The sequence below is a fragment of the Mobula birostris genome, chromosome 6 (genome assembly GCF_030028105.1).
Source record: "Mobula birostris isolate sMobBir1 chromosome 6, sMobBir1.hap1, whole genome shotgun sequence".
Lineage (NCBI taxonomy): Eukaryota > Metazoa > Chordata > Chondrichthyes > Myliobatiformes > Myliobatidae > Mobula > Mobula birostris.
In genome coordinates this window covers 33,304,168-33,319,521 of record NC_092375.1, presented here as the reverse complement: position 1 = coordinate 33,319,521, position 15,354 = coordinate 33,304,168, and the positions used below count along the sequence as shown (strand labels likewise).

Below are 15,354 nucleotides of genomic sequence, written 5' to 3'. Positions count from 1 at the left end.
CCTTCTGATGTAGGATCCTTAACTGAAATAATGATTCTGTTTCTCATTCCACAGATACTGCCTGATTTGCTGAGCATTTCTAACAATAACGCTTATTCTAGAAATAAAAAAGTGCATGACTTTTTGACATTCATTGTGTTGTCCAGTCTACAGTGCATTTTCAATTCTAGACATTTGTAGTGTCATCAACTTAAGCTATATGTACTATATACGAAGTACCAATGCCACTCCAGTGGTCTGTTTGGATAATACATCCTTCATGTGTTGCAGGGCCTGAATAACAGACCCAACCCCTCTGTATCTTATGGCAGCAGGATCTTAGGCTACAATTCTCCACCACAAAGTATTTGCATTGACTGCAACAGGCTTCATTCAGCGTGTTCCATCCTGACTGATACCAGCCAGACTCGTGGTCAAAGATATTTTGCTTAAGTTAGCGTGGCAAAGACGAACAGAATGAAACGTAGCACAACAAAGAGGCCAAATCTATCCTTTTCAAAACCGGGATGGGTACAACCTCAGTGTGTAGTGTCTGCATACTTCAGCTGTATACATAGCTTGATGCAGCCACCCAAGAATGACCATCAGGGCACGGGCAATATTAGCTACATATTCTCCCCTGTTCTCTGGTGATTTGTGTATTGTGACTCATCTCAAACCCTTATGCAGCTTGCTCCATCACAGAAGTCCTAACTGCCACTGGAGCAAGTGTCCAAAGCATCTGCAACATTATCAGGGTGATAGTGACGAGTGTGGAGGATGGCAACCCATGAACTGTATGTTTTCCATCAAGAAAATACTCTTTCACTGTAGTGGATTCCAATCGCAGACATCCTCTACTTTCAGGACTTCCTAGGTAATAGGTTAAGTACCCGTTCAGGGGTGTTTCATGTTGTTGCAAACCTAACAAGAAAATAGTAACTGTTGCTTCTTAAGGCAGAGACTGAGCATCTTCCCAACACAGATGCTGACAATGCATGTGTGCAACTTGACATTCCGGTATCGGATATACTGACTTCACAGATAAGTTGATCAAGCAAGAAACCACATTGACTTCAACAATCTCTTCATCATCTGATAAGCAATCCTTTGGCTGGGGTTATACATAAAGTATGCGGAAAGGAAGCCACCATCCACCCAACTTTCAGCTTTACAATCAGAAGAAATTATGATCAACAAGTCCTCCCCAAGGTTACAGCAGGGCTTTGCTCCTGTGAACTATTTTCAACTTTTACAATTCACAAGTCAGAACTGAGTCCACAATCTGAGTTAACAGCCTGCGCAAGAGTCTACAGCAGATGGCAAATTCATCTCGCCAGTCTCAAATGCTCAATCATGTGTTAGAGTGAAGAACAAGGATGGTAGGAATAGGACACCCTGAATGACGAGGGATATTGAGGCCATGGCAAGGATAAAGGTGGTATTGGTCACATAGGATCAAGTAAATCCCTGGAGGAGTACAAGGGATCAGAAGTGTACTGAAGAAGGAAGCATAGAGGATGAAAAGGGGCATGAGATAACTTTGGCAGAGAAAATTAAGGAAATCCAAAGATATTTTACAAATATTAAAGGGAAAAAAGTAACTAGGTAGCGAATAGGGCCCCACAAAAACCAAAGGGCCCTTGCAGGAGCTGATTAAGATCCGCCTCCATTTTTACTGTGGAGAAAGATATGAAGATTTCACAAACAGGAAAATTATAGAGATGGTCCACCTTAGAGTTGAGGAGATGTTGGATGTCTTAAAGGGTAGGAAGTTTGACAAATCTGCAGGGTATAAACCTCTATCAAGTCTCACTGCTGCTTCTTGAGTTGCAAGGAAAAACAACTCTAAGCCTCTCTAATCTTTTTTCCACAGCTTAAGCTGTTCACTTCTGGCAGCATCTTCATAAATCTTCTCAAAAATTTCTACAGCGAGTCCCTAGAAATACATTGATCAGAACTGTGCTTAGTAATCAAGTGATTTAACAAGTATTGTATTCTCTGCTCACATAGTATTTCTGCTTCTGTACTCTATGGCTTAGCTAACAAAGGAAAGCATCCTACACGCTATCCTAATCATTTTATATACTAGTCCTTCTACCTTCAAGAATCTGTGGACATATATCCCAAAGTATTTCTGTCCATCAGTAACCTTCCAATTATTGTGTATTCCTTCACATTGGTGTACCCCTAACTGACTAATTTCCACCTGCATCTTCAGGTCATCTTTCTGATCTGCTATAGGTCTTGCATTTTCACATATATTATTAAGCATCTCCCTACTTATTTTCTTTGTGCTTATTTTTCATACTTTCCTTGCCCTGCCTTTTGGCTCTTACCAGTTTTCTGCCTTCCATTTGGAGTTCTCCTTTTCTGTCTTCTGAACCAATGTTCAGCTTGTCATAACTGGATAATTTAAACCTACAAATCTGCCCATGATGACATTAGTAAGGTGCAACTCACTTTCCCTGAATTGGACCCAATTCCTCATCAATTTAAAGCACTCACTTTGTATCATCACTCTTACCATTCAGCTGCTCCTACTTCTTTTTCCAAATGCTGTTGTGCACAAGTAATCCACAGGTTATTACCTGAGAAATACAGCTTTTAAATCTTATACCTAATGCCTTATAAATGCTGCAGGACTTCATCCCTTTTTCAAGTTATATTGACACTGATAATAGACAATGATGCTCATAGCCAGTCAGTGGTATTTTTGAAGCTGAAAGGAGGCAATAGGGTGGTAACTTGCTTGCAGCATACATTGGGGTGCTCTCTTCAGTTACTTGATGAGGTAACCATAGCTGTTGGCCGGGGCAGATATCATCAGGTGGTGCCCAAACTTCACTGAGTGTTCTGACCCTTAACTACTACACTCTCCAGTTGGCGAGTCAGCAGTGGTGGCCAAGTCACTGCCCGCCTGCTCCTGACTTCCAGCTCAACTCCTCTCACCTGCTCCATATCCAGCACAAGGCTCTTTCTGCTTCCTCCCCCATCCTGTGAGCTGCTTGGTTCTTGTTCTTTCCATCAAGGCCCAGTGCAGACAGCAACTTCCATATTGACCTTTCCAGGAACCCACTACAGTCAATCTTTATGGGGAATAGCCATGCCATGCCTGGACTATGGACTAGTAATTTAGTGCCTTCCTCTCATGAGCCTCCTCACATTCTTCTTCCCATGGTACTGTGAGCTCCACCAGATGATTTTCTTGTCTTTGGTGGACCACAGTACGATATCTGATCAAGGTGTGGTTTGCACTACTTCTGGGAACTGCAGCTTCCTCACCACATTGACACTTGCCTCCCATGATTTGATTAGAATAGATGAGATTATGAGGACACGCTGTCCTCTTTTATTGTCATTTAGTAATGCATGCTTTAAGAAATGATACAATATTCCTCCGGTGTGATATCACAGAAACACAGGACAGACCAAGACTGAAAAACTAACAAAAACCACATAATTATAACACGTAGTTACAACAGTGCAACAATACCATAACTTGATGAAGAACAGGCCATGGCACAGTAAAAAAAGTTCAAAGTCTCTCGAAAGTCCCACATCTCACACAGACGGGAGAAGGAAGAAAACTCTCCCTGCCATACCCAACCACAGTCCGACTCCGAGTCGTCCGATTTGGCAGTTTGCAGCATGTTGGATTTAGGCCTCTTTGATATGACTGCCATGGCCCTCTCCTTGATGAAAATGACTGTTTGCCTCTCTGCCAGCTGGTCTCTTTTTACACCTCTCCTGCTCCAGTGTGTCAGCAAGGGACAGCAGGACCTTGTTGTGTCACCACCTATACTGTCCTCATGTTAAAGCTGTTCTGTATCCTGACAGAATGTGTGTCAGTGAACCCCGTTGACCGTAAAGCTTGCAGTTAGAGTCATCGCTCAGACCGCATATGTGCAGCTGTGATGGTGTAGGGAGAGTGTGATAGATGGGCTGGAGGAGGAAAGAAATGTGGAAGGGCTCCAGTCTCCAAAGTTCTGCCCAAATCACCTTGCACTTGGGAAGATTCCATTTTGTCCAGATGCACTGCGACCCCAACTCCACTGCTTTCAATAACTACCTTTCATCGTTGCGGTTCCGTACCTCTGCCTGGACCATGTCTCGCCTATCCCTGGCACTCGCATTCCCCTGTCATTGGAAGTGTGCAGAACCGAGGCCTTATACTTTATACTTTATTATCGCCAAACAATTGATACTAGAACGTACAATCATCGCAGTGATATTTGATTCTGCGCTTCCCGCTCCCTGGAGTACAAATATTAAATATTAAAAATATTAAAAAGAGTAAAAATTAGAAAATATAAACATTTAAATTATAAATCATAAACAGAAAATAGAACAATGGAAAGTAAGGTAGTGCAAAAAAAAAAACCGAGAGGCAGGTCCGGATGTTTGGAGGGTATGGCCCAGATCCGGGTCAGGATCCTTTCAGCAGTCTTATCACAGTTGGAAAGAAGCTGTTCCCAAATCTGGCCATACGAGTCTTCAAGCTCCTGAGCCTTCTCCCGGAGGGAAGAGGGACAAAAACTGTGTTGGCTGGGTGGGTCGTGTCCTTTATTACGCTGGCAGCACTGCTCCGACAGCGTGCGGTGTAAAGTGAGTCCAAGGACGGAAGATTAGTTTGTGTGATGTGCTGCACCGTGTTCATGATCTTCTCTAGCTTCTTTCGGTCTTGGACAGGACAACTTCCATACCAGGTTGCGATGCACCCTAGAAGAATGCTTTCTACGGTGCATCTATAAAAATTAGTGAGGGTTTTAGGGGACAGGCCAAATTTCTTTAGCTTTCTCAGGAAGTAAAGGTGCTGGTGGGCCTTCTTGGCAGTGAACTCTGCTTGGTTGGACCAAGTCAGGTCATTTGTGATATTGACCCCAAGGAACTTAAAGCTTTTGACCTGTTCCACTTGCGCACCACCGATGTAAATTGGGTCGTGCGGTCCGCTACTCCTTCTGAAGTCAACAACCAATTCCTTCGTCTTGCTGACGTTGAGGGATAGGTTATTGTCTTCGCACCATGCCACCAGGTTCTTAATTTCCTCTCTGTACTCAAACTCATCATTACCTGAGATACGGCCTACAATTGTTGTGTCATCAGCAAACTTATATATTGAGTTTGATGGAAACTTGGCTACACAATCATGGGTGTAGAGTGAGTACAGTAGGGTTCTGAGTACACAGCCTTGTGGGGCACCGGTGCTCAGAGTGATTGTAGAGGAGAGCTTGTCCCCTATTTTTGCAGCCTGGGTTCTGCCTTACCATCCCACGCACGGCCTGGTTTGTGGCCGAATTTGTGGCCCACTTTTGACCCAATCTTGTTGTGACCCTACTTGTTTTACTAGCTTGTCATCGGAGCCCCTCAGTGTTAACACAACTCTAAACTTTGCACCTTGAACTCCCCCACTTACCGATGACAACGGGAGCCGTAGCCGGCCTGATCTTATGTAGAGCCCCACTGAAGAAAAACTTGGGGGGATCTCCAGCCACCTCGGCAGGTGCACGTTGACTTTCCTCTTGATGCCTTCTACAGTGGTCATGGGGAACTCATATACTGAGAAAAGCCAGAGCAGCCTTGGTAGAAGACCACGTTGGTACAACCATGTCTGAAATTTACCAGGGAGTCCAGAATCATATCTGCAACTGCTAAAATATCTTAGAACCACATCTATCCTATCCTAGAATCCTATTTTATCCTAGAATCATATCTGCAACCACTAAAATATCTTCTGAAATCACTATAACTATTACTGTCTTGATATTTTTCCCCCTATAGCTGAAGCACACAATAGCATGCTCTTGTCTCTGGCTAAACTTTTTAAGAGAGTTCTTGTTAAACAGGACCCAGCATTCTCATGAATGTGAACATTGTGAGTGGGATATCATGTCTCACAAAGTCTTCATGTGTGTTGCTTAGATTTTAGCAAGGTCTTGGTTGACTAGTCTTGGAAGATGATATTGCATAGGATCGAGAGTCAGTTAGCCAGTCTGGGCACAGAATAAGCTTTGTAGAAGGAATTAGAGGGTAGCAGAGGGTTTTTTTTAGATTGGAGGCCTGTAACCAGCATTGTGCTGCAGGGACCAGTGCTAGGTGTCCTACAATGGGCAGAGAACTTGATCAACTGGGAAAGTAGACATGTGGAATTTAACTCAGATAAGTGTGAAGTGATGTGTTTTAATAGGATATACACAGTGAACGGCAGGGCCCTATGGAGTGTTCTTCAACAGAAAAACTCAGGGGCTCTGATAGTCATACTATGGGAAGAATGTGCTTTAACTAGAGATGGTATGGGGAAGATTCACAATGAAGTTGCCTGAACAGGAGGACTTGTGCTATAAGGAGAGGTTTGCTAGGCTAGGACTGTTTCCCCTGGAGTGAGGGAGGCTGAAGTTCAAAGTAAATCTATTATCAAAGTACATACAGTATGTGTCACATTATACAACTGAGATTCATTTTCTTGCAAGTATACTAAATAAATCCACAATAGAACAATTATCATAATAGAATCAATGAAATACTGCACCAATTTGGGTGTTCAACCAGTGTGCAAAAGACAACAAACTGAGCAAATACAAAAACCAAAAAAAAAAAAAATAACTAAGCAATAAATATTGAGAACATGAGACGAAGAGTCCTTGAAAGTGAGTCCACAGGTTGTGGGAACATTTCAATGATGGGGCAGGTGAAGTTGAGTGATGTTATCCCCACTGGTTCAAGAGCCTGAGAGTTGAGGGATAGTAACCATTCATGAACCTCTGTGTCCTGAGACTCTTGTACCTTCTTCCTGATGGCAGCAGCGAGAAGACAGCATGTCCTGGGTGGTGGTGGTGGTGGTGGTGGGGGGGGGGGGTCCCATTTGATGGATGCTGCTTTCCTGTGACAGCATTTTGTGTGAATGTGCTCAATGGTGGGAAGGGATGGACTGGGCTATATCCAGAACTTTTTGGAGTACAGTATCTTACATATAGAGATTTATAAAATTATGAGGAGTATAGATACAGTAGATAGTCTTTTACTGGGGGAGGGAATTCTAAATCTAGATAGTATTGGTTTAAACTGAGGGGAAAGATCTAAAGGGGATTTGAGGAGCAAGTTTTTTCACACAGAGGATGTGTTATGTGGAACAAGCTGCATGAGAATGTGATAGAGATAGGTACAATTGCAATGGTTAAAATACGTGGACAGGGGAGGATTAAGATATGGCCAAAGATTTGTCCGCTAAGCAGCAAACTGGATGACAGGAGATACGAAACCCTTGGTATTAAAGGGCTTTTAGCTGACTCTTCTACTTGGCGAATACAAACGTTTTACGTGCAGCCCACAGGTGTCGCTACACATTCCAGCGCCAACATTAACAAACAAAAGAAAATCTGCAGATGCTGGAAACCCAAACAACACACACACAAAATGCTGGAGAAATTCAGCGGGCCAGGCAGCATCTACGGAAAAGAGTACAGTCGACGTTTTGGGCCGAGACCCTTCATCAGGACCCTAATCGGATAGTTTCATAATCGTTATTGTTGATATAACTACAAAGAAAGAAGGATCCTTCTTTGTTTAATGACATGAATTTAAATTTCCCCTTACCACAGCCGATCAATACCATGTCTGAAATCAAAAGCTGTGAATCCTATGTGCTAGACCAGTACCACCGACGTGTGTGCAATTCTGGTGAGAGTACACTAAAACAAACCATAATTCAAATTTTAGAGACTTTTCAGATAAAAGCACATGGATCATTCTCACTATTAGAGTAAAAAACTGGGGTTTCACGCACTTTAGTTACAATGTAAAGGAGTCACTCCAGATTATTAAAGGTACAGAGTTACATCAGATTAAACGGTCGTAGATCTGGATAACTGTTTCGATATAAATTTGTGGGTGTCTTGAACTGTGTTCTCAATTATTTATCACATGAATTTACACTACGTACACGGCAGTCAGTTGAGTAACTAAAGGACAAATGTAGCTCAAAAATGTAACGTGATATAGCCACATGACACAATCTTTTAAGGTCGTCGTACCCACCAACCTTAAAGTAAAACTACCTAAGGAATTAAACACAGGTTTAAAACAACTGAACGCAAATTCGAGGAAATAATATATTTTAAGATCAATGTATAGAACCAGCTGGCAGTGAAGCTAAAAACCCTGGAGTCATTTAAGAACGGGCGGGAAAGGGTTAATCGGAGCATAAAGGGTGGCATGGATGGAATCCTACGAATAAAAAAAAGGCAAATTTAGAGTTTTTCGCAACTTTAGAATTCCTGGCAGCAAACATCATAGTTGTGCAAGTCACTCTGAACTTTGCTTTGAAGTACACAATTTTTTTTTGTCGGCAACATAATTTGGGTAGGTATGAGCCCTTTAACACTTGGGATTTGTTATCTCCTATCATCGGTTTTCACTGCTAAAGACTTCAGAAGACCAGTTAGAAATGGTTGATCAGAAACGCTTGTTTTCGTGGGTGATGAAATTAAGAGCTTATAGGAAATAACGATAAGGTAAATATGATTTTAATTTGTTAAAGTTTAAAAAAATTGTTTGTAAAAACTCGCACTTTTTGGAAAAGAAAACGATAAGTTTGTAAGCAAAGCACAACGTTGCTTTTCTCCACCATTTACACAGGTTTTTGGGTAGTTTTTAACCAAAAGTACCGACTTTGGTGGCTGCTTATTTGTCATCTTGGTGAAATCAAGGGCCGCGATTTCGCCTGCAGAAACCCTTCGCCCTCTGGGACCGTGGTGGGAGTTTCGAGATTGAGACAACGCAGGCAGAGAATAAATAGTGAAATCATGCTTGTTTTGCGCATTTACGTTTGGTACGGCAGCATACAGTAATTTTAATTGGTCAGTAAATGGCCAATTTGCAAGGTGCATTTCTTCAACTTATTTTCCACTCATTTTGAAATAGACTTGTAAGTTCTTTTTATAACGGTATTGTCTTTATTTTTCTTTAACTGTTTTATTTTTGTTGCTGAATACCGTCTTTGGAATGTTGACCTGCGATCTTTTTCTAACAATCTTTGAGACTACTTTCAGTTTTCTTTAATCTGAGGCAGTAATTTTTTTGAGGTGGGGAGGTCCAGGAATAGGATCTTGCAGTCATAATTTATTATAAACGGAAACAGGGCCTCGTGCCCATTTACGTCTATGCCGACCGGCAAGCCTGTCTATATTAATCCCGTTTGCCTGCATTTATAACATTTCCCTCTCTGCCTTGCTCTTACAGGGACATACGTGCTTGCACTCCCTCTGGCAGCTCATTTCAGGCACCGAATACTCTTCGTGTCGGAAAATTTACACCTCAGATCCCTGTCAAAACCTCTCCCCCTTAAACCTGTAGCCTCTAGTTTAAGATGCCCCCATTGTGGAAAACAGACCCTGACTATCTACCCTATCTATGCCTCTGGTAATTTTATATACCTATCATGTCAATCCCTCAGCCTTTTTTACTCCAGGGAAAATACTATACAGTAATAAAACATAGAACTGTACCAACACAGGAGGAGCCCTCTGGCCCACTATCTTGTGCTGAGTGAGTTAAATCAATGACCCCTAATTAATCTAATCTCACCCCATCCTCCCGCCACCCCACTAGGAATAGAGTTCCCCTTGTCCCACCAGCCTCTGGGTCCAACATATAATTCTCCGTAACTTCCGCCACCTCCAACGGGATCCCACCACTAAGCACATCTTTCCCTCCCACCCCCCTGCTTTCCGCAAAGATCATTCCCTATGCGACTCCCTTGCCCATTCGTCCCCCCATCCCTTCCAACTGATCTCCCTCCTGGCACTTATCCTTGTAAGCGGAACAAGTGCTACACATGCCCTTACACTTCCTCCCTCACTACCATTCAGGGCCTCAGACAGTCCTTCCAGGTGAGGCGACACTTCACCTGTGAGTCGGCTGTGGTGATATACTGCGTCCGGTGCTCCCGATGTGGCCTTCTGTATATTTGCGAGACCTGACACAGACTGGGAGATCGTTTCGCTGAACACCTACACTCTGTCTGCCAGAGAAAACAAGGTCTCCCAGTGGCCACACATTTTAATTCCACATCCCATTCGCATTCTGACATGTCTATCCACGGCCTCCCCTACTGTAAAGATGAAACCACACTCAGGTTGGAGGAACAACACCTTATATTCCGAATGGGTAGCCTCCAACCTGATGGCATGAACATTGACTTCTCTAACTTCTGTTAATGCCCCACCCCCCCTTCACACCCCATCCCTTATTAATTAATTATTTTCCCCTTTTTTCTCTCTTTTTTTCTCCCTCTGTCCCTCTCACTGTAACTCCTTGCCTGCTCACCACCCGCTGGGCTCCCCTCCCCTTCTGTTTCTTTTGAGGGAAGTTAGTGTAGAAATAGCAGGGGCTCTGACAGAAATATTTCAAATGTCATTAGAAACGGGGATGGTGCCGGAGGATTGACGTATTGCTCATGTGGTTCCATTGTTTAAAAAGGGTTCTAAGAATAAACCTGGCAATTATCAGCCTGTGAATTTGACGTCAGTGGTAGGTAAATTGATTCTTAGAGATATATATAATTATCTGGATAGACAGGGTCTAATTAGGAACAGTCAACATGGATTTGTGCATGGAAGGTCATGTTTGACAAATCTTATTGAATTTTTTGATGAGGTTACTAGGAAAGTTGACGAGGGTAAGGCGGTGGATGTTGTCTATATGGACTTCAGTAAGGCCTTTGACAAGTTTCCACACGGCAGGTTAGTTAGGAAGGTTCAATCGTTAGGCATTAATATGGATGTAGTAAAATGGATTCAGCAATGGCTAGATGGGAGATGCCAGAGAGTAGTGGTGGATAACTGTGTGTCAGATTTTAGGACGGTGTGTAGTGGTGTGCCTCAGGGATCTGTACTGGGTCCAATGTTGTTTGTAATATATATTAATGATCTGGATGATGGGGTGGTAAATTGGATTAGTAAGTATGCAGATGAAACTAAGGTAGGTGGAGTTGTGGGTGATGAGGTAGGTTTTCAAAGCTTGCAGAGGGGTTTAGGACAGTTAGAAGAGTGGGCTGAAAGATGGTAGTTGGAGTTTAATGCTGAAAAATGTGAGGTGCTACATTTTGGTAGAACTAATCAAAATAGGACATAGATGGTAAATGGTAGGGCATTGAAGAATGCTGTAGAAGAGAGGGATCTAGGAATAATGGTGCATAGTTCCCTGAAGATGGAATCTCATGTGGATAGGGTGGTGAAGAAAGCTTTTGGTTTGCTGGCCTTTATTAATCAGAGCATTGAGTATAGGAGTTGGGATGTAATGTTGAATTTGTATAAGGCATTGGTAAGGCCAAATCTGGAGTATTCTGTATAGTTCTGGTCACCGAATTATAGGAAAGATGTCAATAAAATTGAGAGAGTACAGAGGAGGTTAACTAAAATGTTGCCTGGGTTTCATCCCCTAAGTTACAGAGAAAGGTTGAACAAGTTAGGTCTTTATTCTTTGGAGCGTAGAAGGTTGAGGGGGTACTTGATAGAGGTGTTTAAAATTATGAGGGGGATTGATAGAGTTGACGTGGTTAGACTTTTTCCATTGAGAGTGGGGAAGATTCAAACAAGAGGACATGGGTTGAGAGTTAGAGGACAAAAGTTTAGGAGTAACATGAGGGGGACCTTCTTTACTCAGAGAGTGGTAGCTGTGTGGAACGAGTTTCCAGCAGAAGTGGTTGAGGCAGGTTCTATGTTGTTGTTTAAAGTTAGATTGGATAGATATTTGGACAGGAAAGGAATGAAGGGTTATGGGCTGAGTGCAGGTCGGTGGGACTAGGATAGGGTAAGAATTCGGCACGGACTAGAAGGGCCGAGATGGCCTGTTTCCGTGCTGTAATTGTTATATGGTTATATATGGTTACCACTGCTGGCATTACTGGGCCTCCACCACTATTTTTTTTAGAAAATGGTTACTTTGCATACCTCTTGTATACCTTAAATACACTGGACATCTTAGTGCTGGGGAAAAAGTTACTGGCTGTCTTGCATAATTTTTATAAAATTCTCTCAAATTTCCCCTCAGCTTCTGACATTCTAGAGAAAACAGCTTTTCCAACCTCCTCTCATAGGATATGCTCTAAACCAGGCAACATCATAGTAAACTTCCTCTGCACTCTCCAAAGCCTCCACTACTTCCTGTGATAAAGTGTCTGGAACTGAATGCAATACTCTAAATGTTGCTTAATCAGCATTTTATAAAGTTGCAACTCTTGAACTCAGTGTCTTGACTAATAAAGGCAAATATACCCAAAAGCCTTCTTTACTGTCCTAACAACCTGTTTGATCATGTACTTGGACTCTAGATACAGTATCTCTGTTTACCAACGTTGTTAATAACCCTGCTCTCCATTTATTGTCTTCTCCCATCCCCCAAGTGTAGGGGAGTCTAAAACTGGAGGGCACAGGTTTAAGGAGGGAGGGTAACGATTTTAAAGGTACCCGAGAAACTACTTCACACATGGCGGTGGGTATATGGAACAAATAGCTAAAAGAAGCTGCAGTGATGGATACAATTGCGATATTTAGAATACATTTAGACAGATACCTAGATAGAAAAGGTTTAGAGGAGTATGGGCAAGTGGGAGTAGCTTGGAAAGACATCTTGATCGGTGGGGAGAAATTAGGCTGAATGGCGTGCTGTCTTACTGTACAACTCCATGACTGTAAAATGTTTACTCTAAACACTTTCAGTCAAACTGCAAGGTCAGCCAGTATCATATTTCTATGGCTGAAATATTGAAAGTTGTATTGCACTTTTAAAAGTACAAATATTAATTTTAAAAAGTCCGTTTGTGGTTTACAGAAGTAGAGAATGGCCCAGGTAACTGGGCTTCATCATGAGTATCCACAAAATTGTACTATAACTCAATAAAGAAGTCAATCTGTGACCAGAAATGTATCATCTGTAACAGTGTATTTTCAATCAAAGGTTTCATATTTAAAGAGTCGTAAGTTAAATGTACAGTATTTGAAGGTGAAGGTAGAAAAGTTATCACCTTTAACTTTAGCTGATGACTGCTGTCTGCTGCTATAAATAATATTGCCATTACAATTAAGGAGCATAGAACAGTGTATATTGTTGTGGACACTTACAGTATAAAAATAGTATGTTGTTTTGGATACTCGAGGAGGGGCAGAGACGATCCAGCGGAGAAAAACCACAGCAGCCAGGTTGCTGGCACTGTATCTGGTTCTGTGACTCAGAAGGGAAGGGTGGAGAAGAGGTGAGCAGTGGTGATAGGGATTCATTGGTTAGGAAAACAGACAGGAAGTTCTGTGGACAAGAACAAGATTCCCAGATGGTATGTTGCCTCCAAGGTGCCAGGGTCAGGGATATCTTGAATCAAGACCATAGCATTCTTTAAGGGGGCGTGTGAGCAGCCAGAGGTTGTGATCCATGTTGGTGCCAGTGACATAGGCTGGAAGGGCGATGAGGTCCTACAAAGTGAGTTCAGGGAGGTAGGTAATAAGGATCTCCAGGGTGGTGATCTCAGAAGGGCTATGGTCCAGGTGTGGGTCGATGGATCTTTGGAGGATAGCAGTTTGGCATGGACAAGCTGGGTTGAAGCATTTGTTTCTGTGCTCTAGTGCTCTATGACTTTAGAGTACAGCACAGTACAGGTTCTTCAGCTCATGCTGTTGTGTAGACCTTTTAACCTACAGCAAGATCAATCTATCCCTTCCTTCCCACATAGCCCTCCATTTTCTTTCATATGCCTTTTTAGACCCTATTAAATATCTCTAATGTTTCTGATTTTACTATCACCCTGGCAGTGTGTTTCATGCTCATACCATTCTCTGTGTGTAAAGAAAAAAACTACCTTTGAAATCCCCCTCTACTTTCCTCTAACCACCTTAAAGTATGTTCTCTTGTATTAGTTATTGCTGCCTTGAGAAAAAGGTTCTTGCTCAATCTGTGATAGGCAGAACTCAGCATGGATTCCTTAAAGGAAAATCCTGCCTGACAAACCTATTACAATTTTTTGAGGAAATTACCAGTAGGTTAGACAAGGGAGATGCAGTGGATGTTGTATATTTGGATTTTCAGAAGGCCTTTGACAAGGTGCCACACATGAGGCTACTTAACAATATAAGAACCCATGGAATTACAGGAAAGTTACATACGTGGATAGAGCGTTGGCTGATTGGCAGGAAACAGAGAGTGGGAATAAAGGGATCCTATTCTGGTTGGCTGCCGGTTACCAGTGGTGTTCCACAGGGATTAGTGTTGGGGCCGCATCTTTTTACATTGTACATCAACGATTTGGATTATGGAATAGATGGCTTTGTGGCTAAGTTTGCTGATGATACGAAGATAGGTGGAGGGGCCGATAATGCTGAGGAAACAGAGAGTCTGCAGAGAGACTTGGATAGATTGGAAGAATGGGCAGAGAAGTGGCAAATGAAGTACAATGTTGGAAAGTGTATGGTTATGCACTTTGGCAGAAAAAATAAACGGGCAGACTATTATTTAAATGGGGAAAGAATTCAAAGTTCTGAGATGCAACGAGACTTGGGAGTCCTCGTACAGGATTCCCTTAAAGTTAACCTCCAGGTTGAGTCGGTAGTGAAGAAGGCGAATGCAATGTTGGCATTCATTTCTAGAGGAATAGAGTATAGGAGCAGGGATGTGATGTTGAGGCTCTGTAAGGCGCTGGTGAGACCTCACTTGGAGTACTGTGGGCAGTTTTGGTCTCCTTATTTAAGAAAGGATGTGCTGACGTTGGAGAGGGTACAGAGAAGATTCACTAGAATGATTCCGGGAATGAGAGGGTTAACATATGAGGAACGTTTGTCCGCTCTTGGACTGTATTCCTTGGAGTTCAGAAGAATGAGGGGAGACCTCATAGAAACATTTCGAATGTTAAAAGGCATGGACAGAGTGGATGTGGCAAAGTTGTTTCCCATGATGGGGGAGTCTAGTACGAGAGGGCATGACTTCAGGATTGAAGGGTGCCCTTTTAGAACAGAAATGCGAAGAAATTTTTTTAGAGGGTGGTGAATCTCTGGAATTTGTTGCCACGGGCAGCAGTGGAGGCCAAGTCATTGGGTGTACTTAAGGCAGAGATTGATAGGTATCTGAGTAGCCAGGGCATCAAAGGTTATGGTGAGAAGGCGGGGCAGTGGGACTAAATAAGATAAAATGGATCAGCTCATGATAAAATGGCAGAGCAGACTCAATGGGCCGAATGGCCTACTTCTGCTCCTTTGTCTTATGGTCTTATAGTCTTATGGTCTCCACTCTGTCTATGCCTTTTATCATTTTATAAACCTATCAAATCACCTCTCATTCTTCTTCGCTCCAGGGAGAAAAGCCCTCTCAAGGCTTGCTCAGCCTTTCCTCATAAGA

At 42.6% G+C, this 15,354-nt stretch overlaps 1 protein-coding gene across 6 annotated transcripts in view; it reads left to right on the top strand.

The window, feature by feature from the left end:
* The first annotated feature begins 8,346 nt into the window (after window positions 1–8,346).
* Window positions 8,347–15,354, top strand: part of LOC140198918 (type 2 lactosamine alpha-2,3-sialyltransferase-like) — a 102,626-nt gene continuing 95,618 nt past the window's right edge. For all 6 annotated transcript variants that reach the window (XM_072260166.1, XM_072260170.1, XM_072260167.1 and 3 more), the window contains exon 1: window positions 8,347–8,489. The gene's annotated coding sequence lies outside the window, so the exon portion shown is untranslated. The remainder of the gene's footprint in view (window positions 8,490–15,354) is intronic.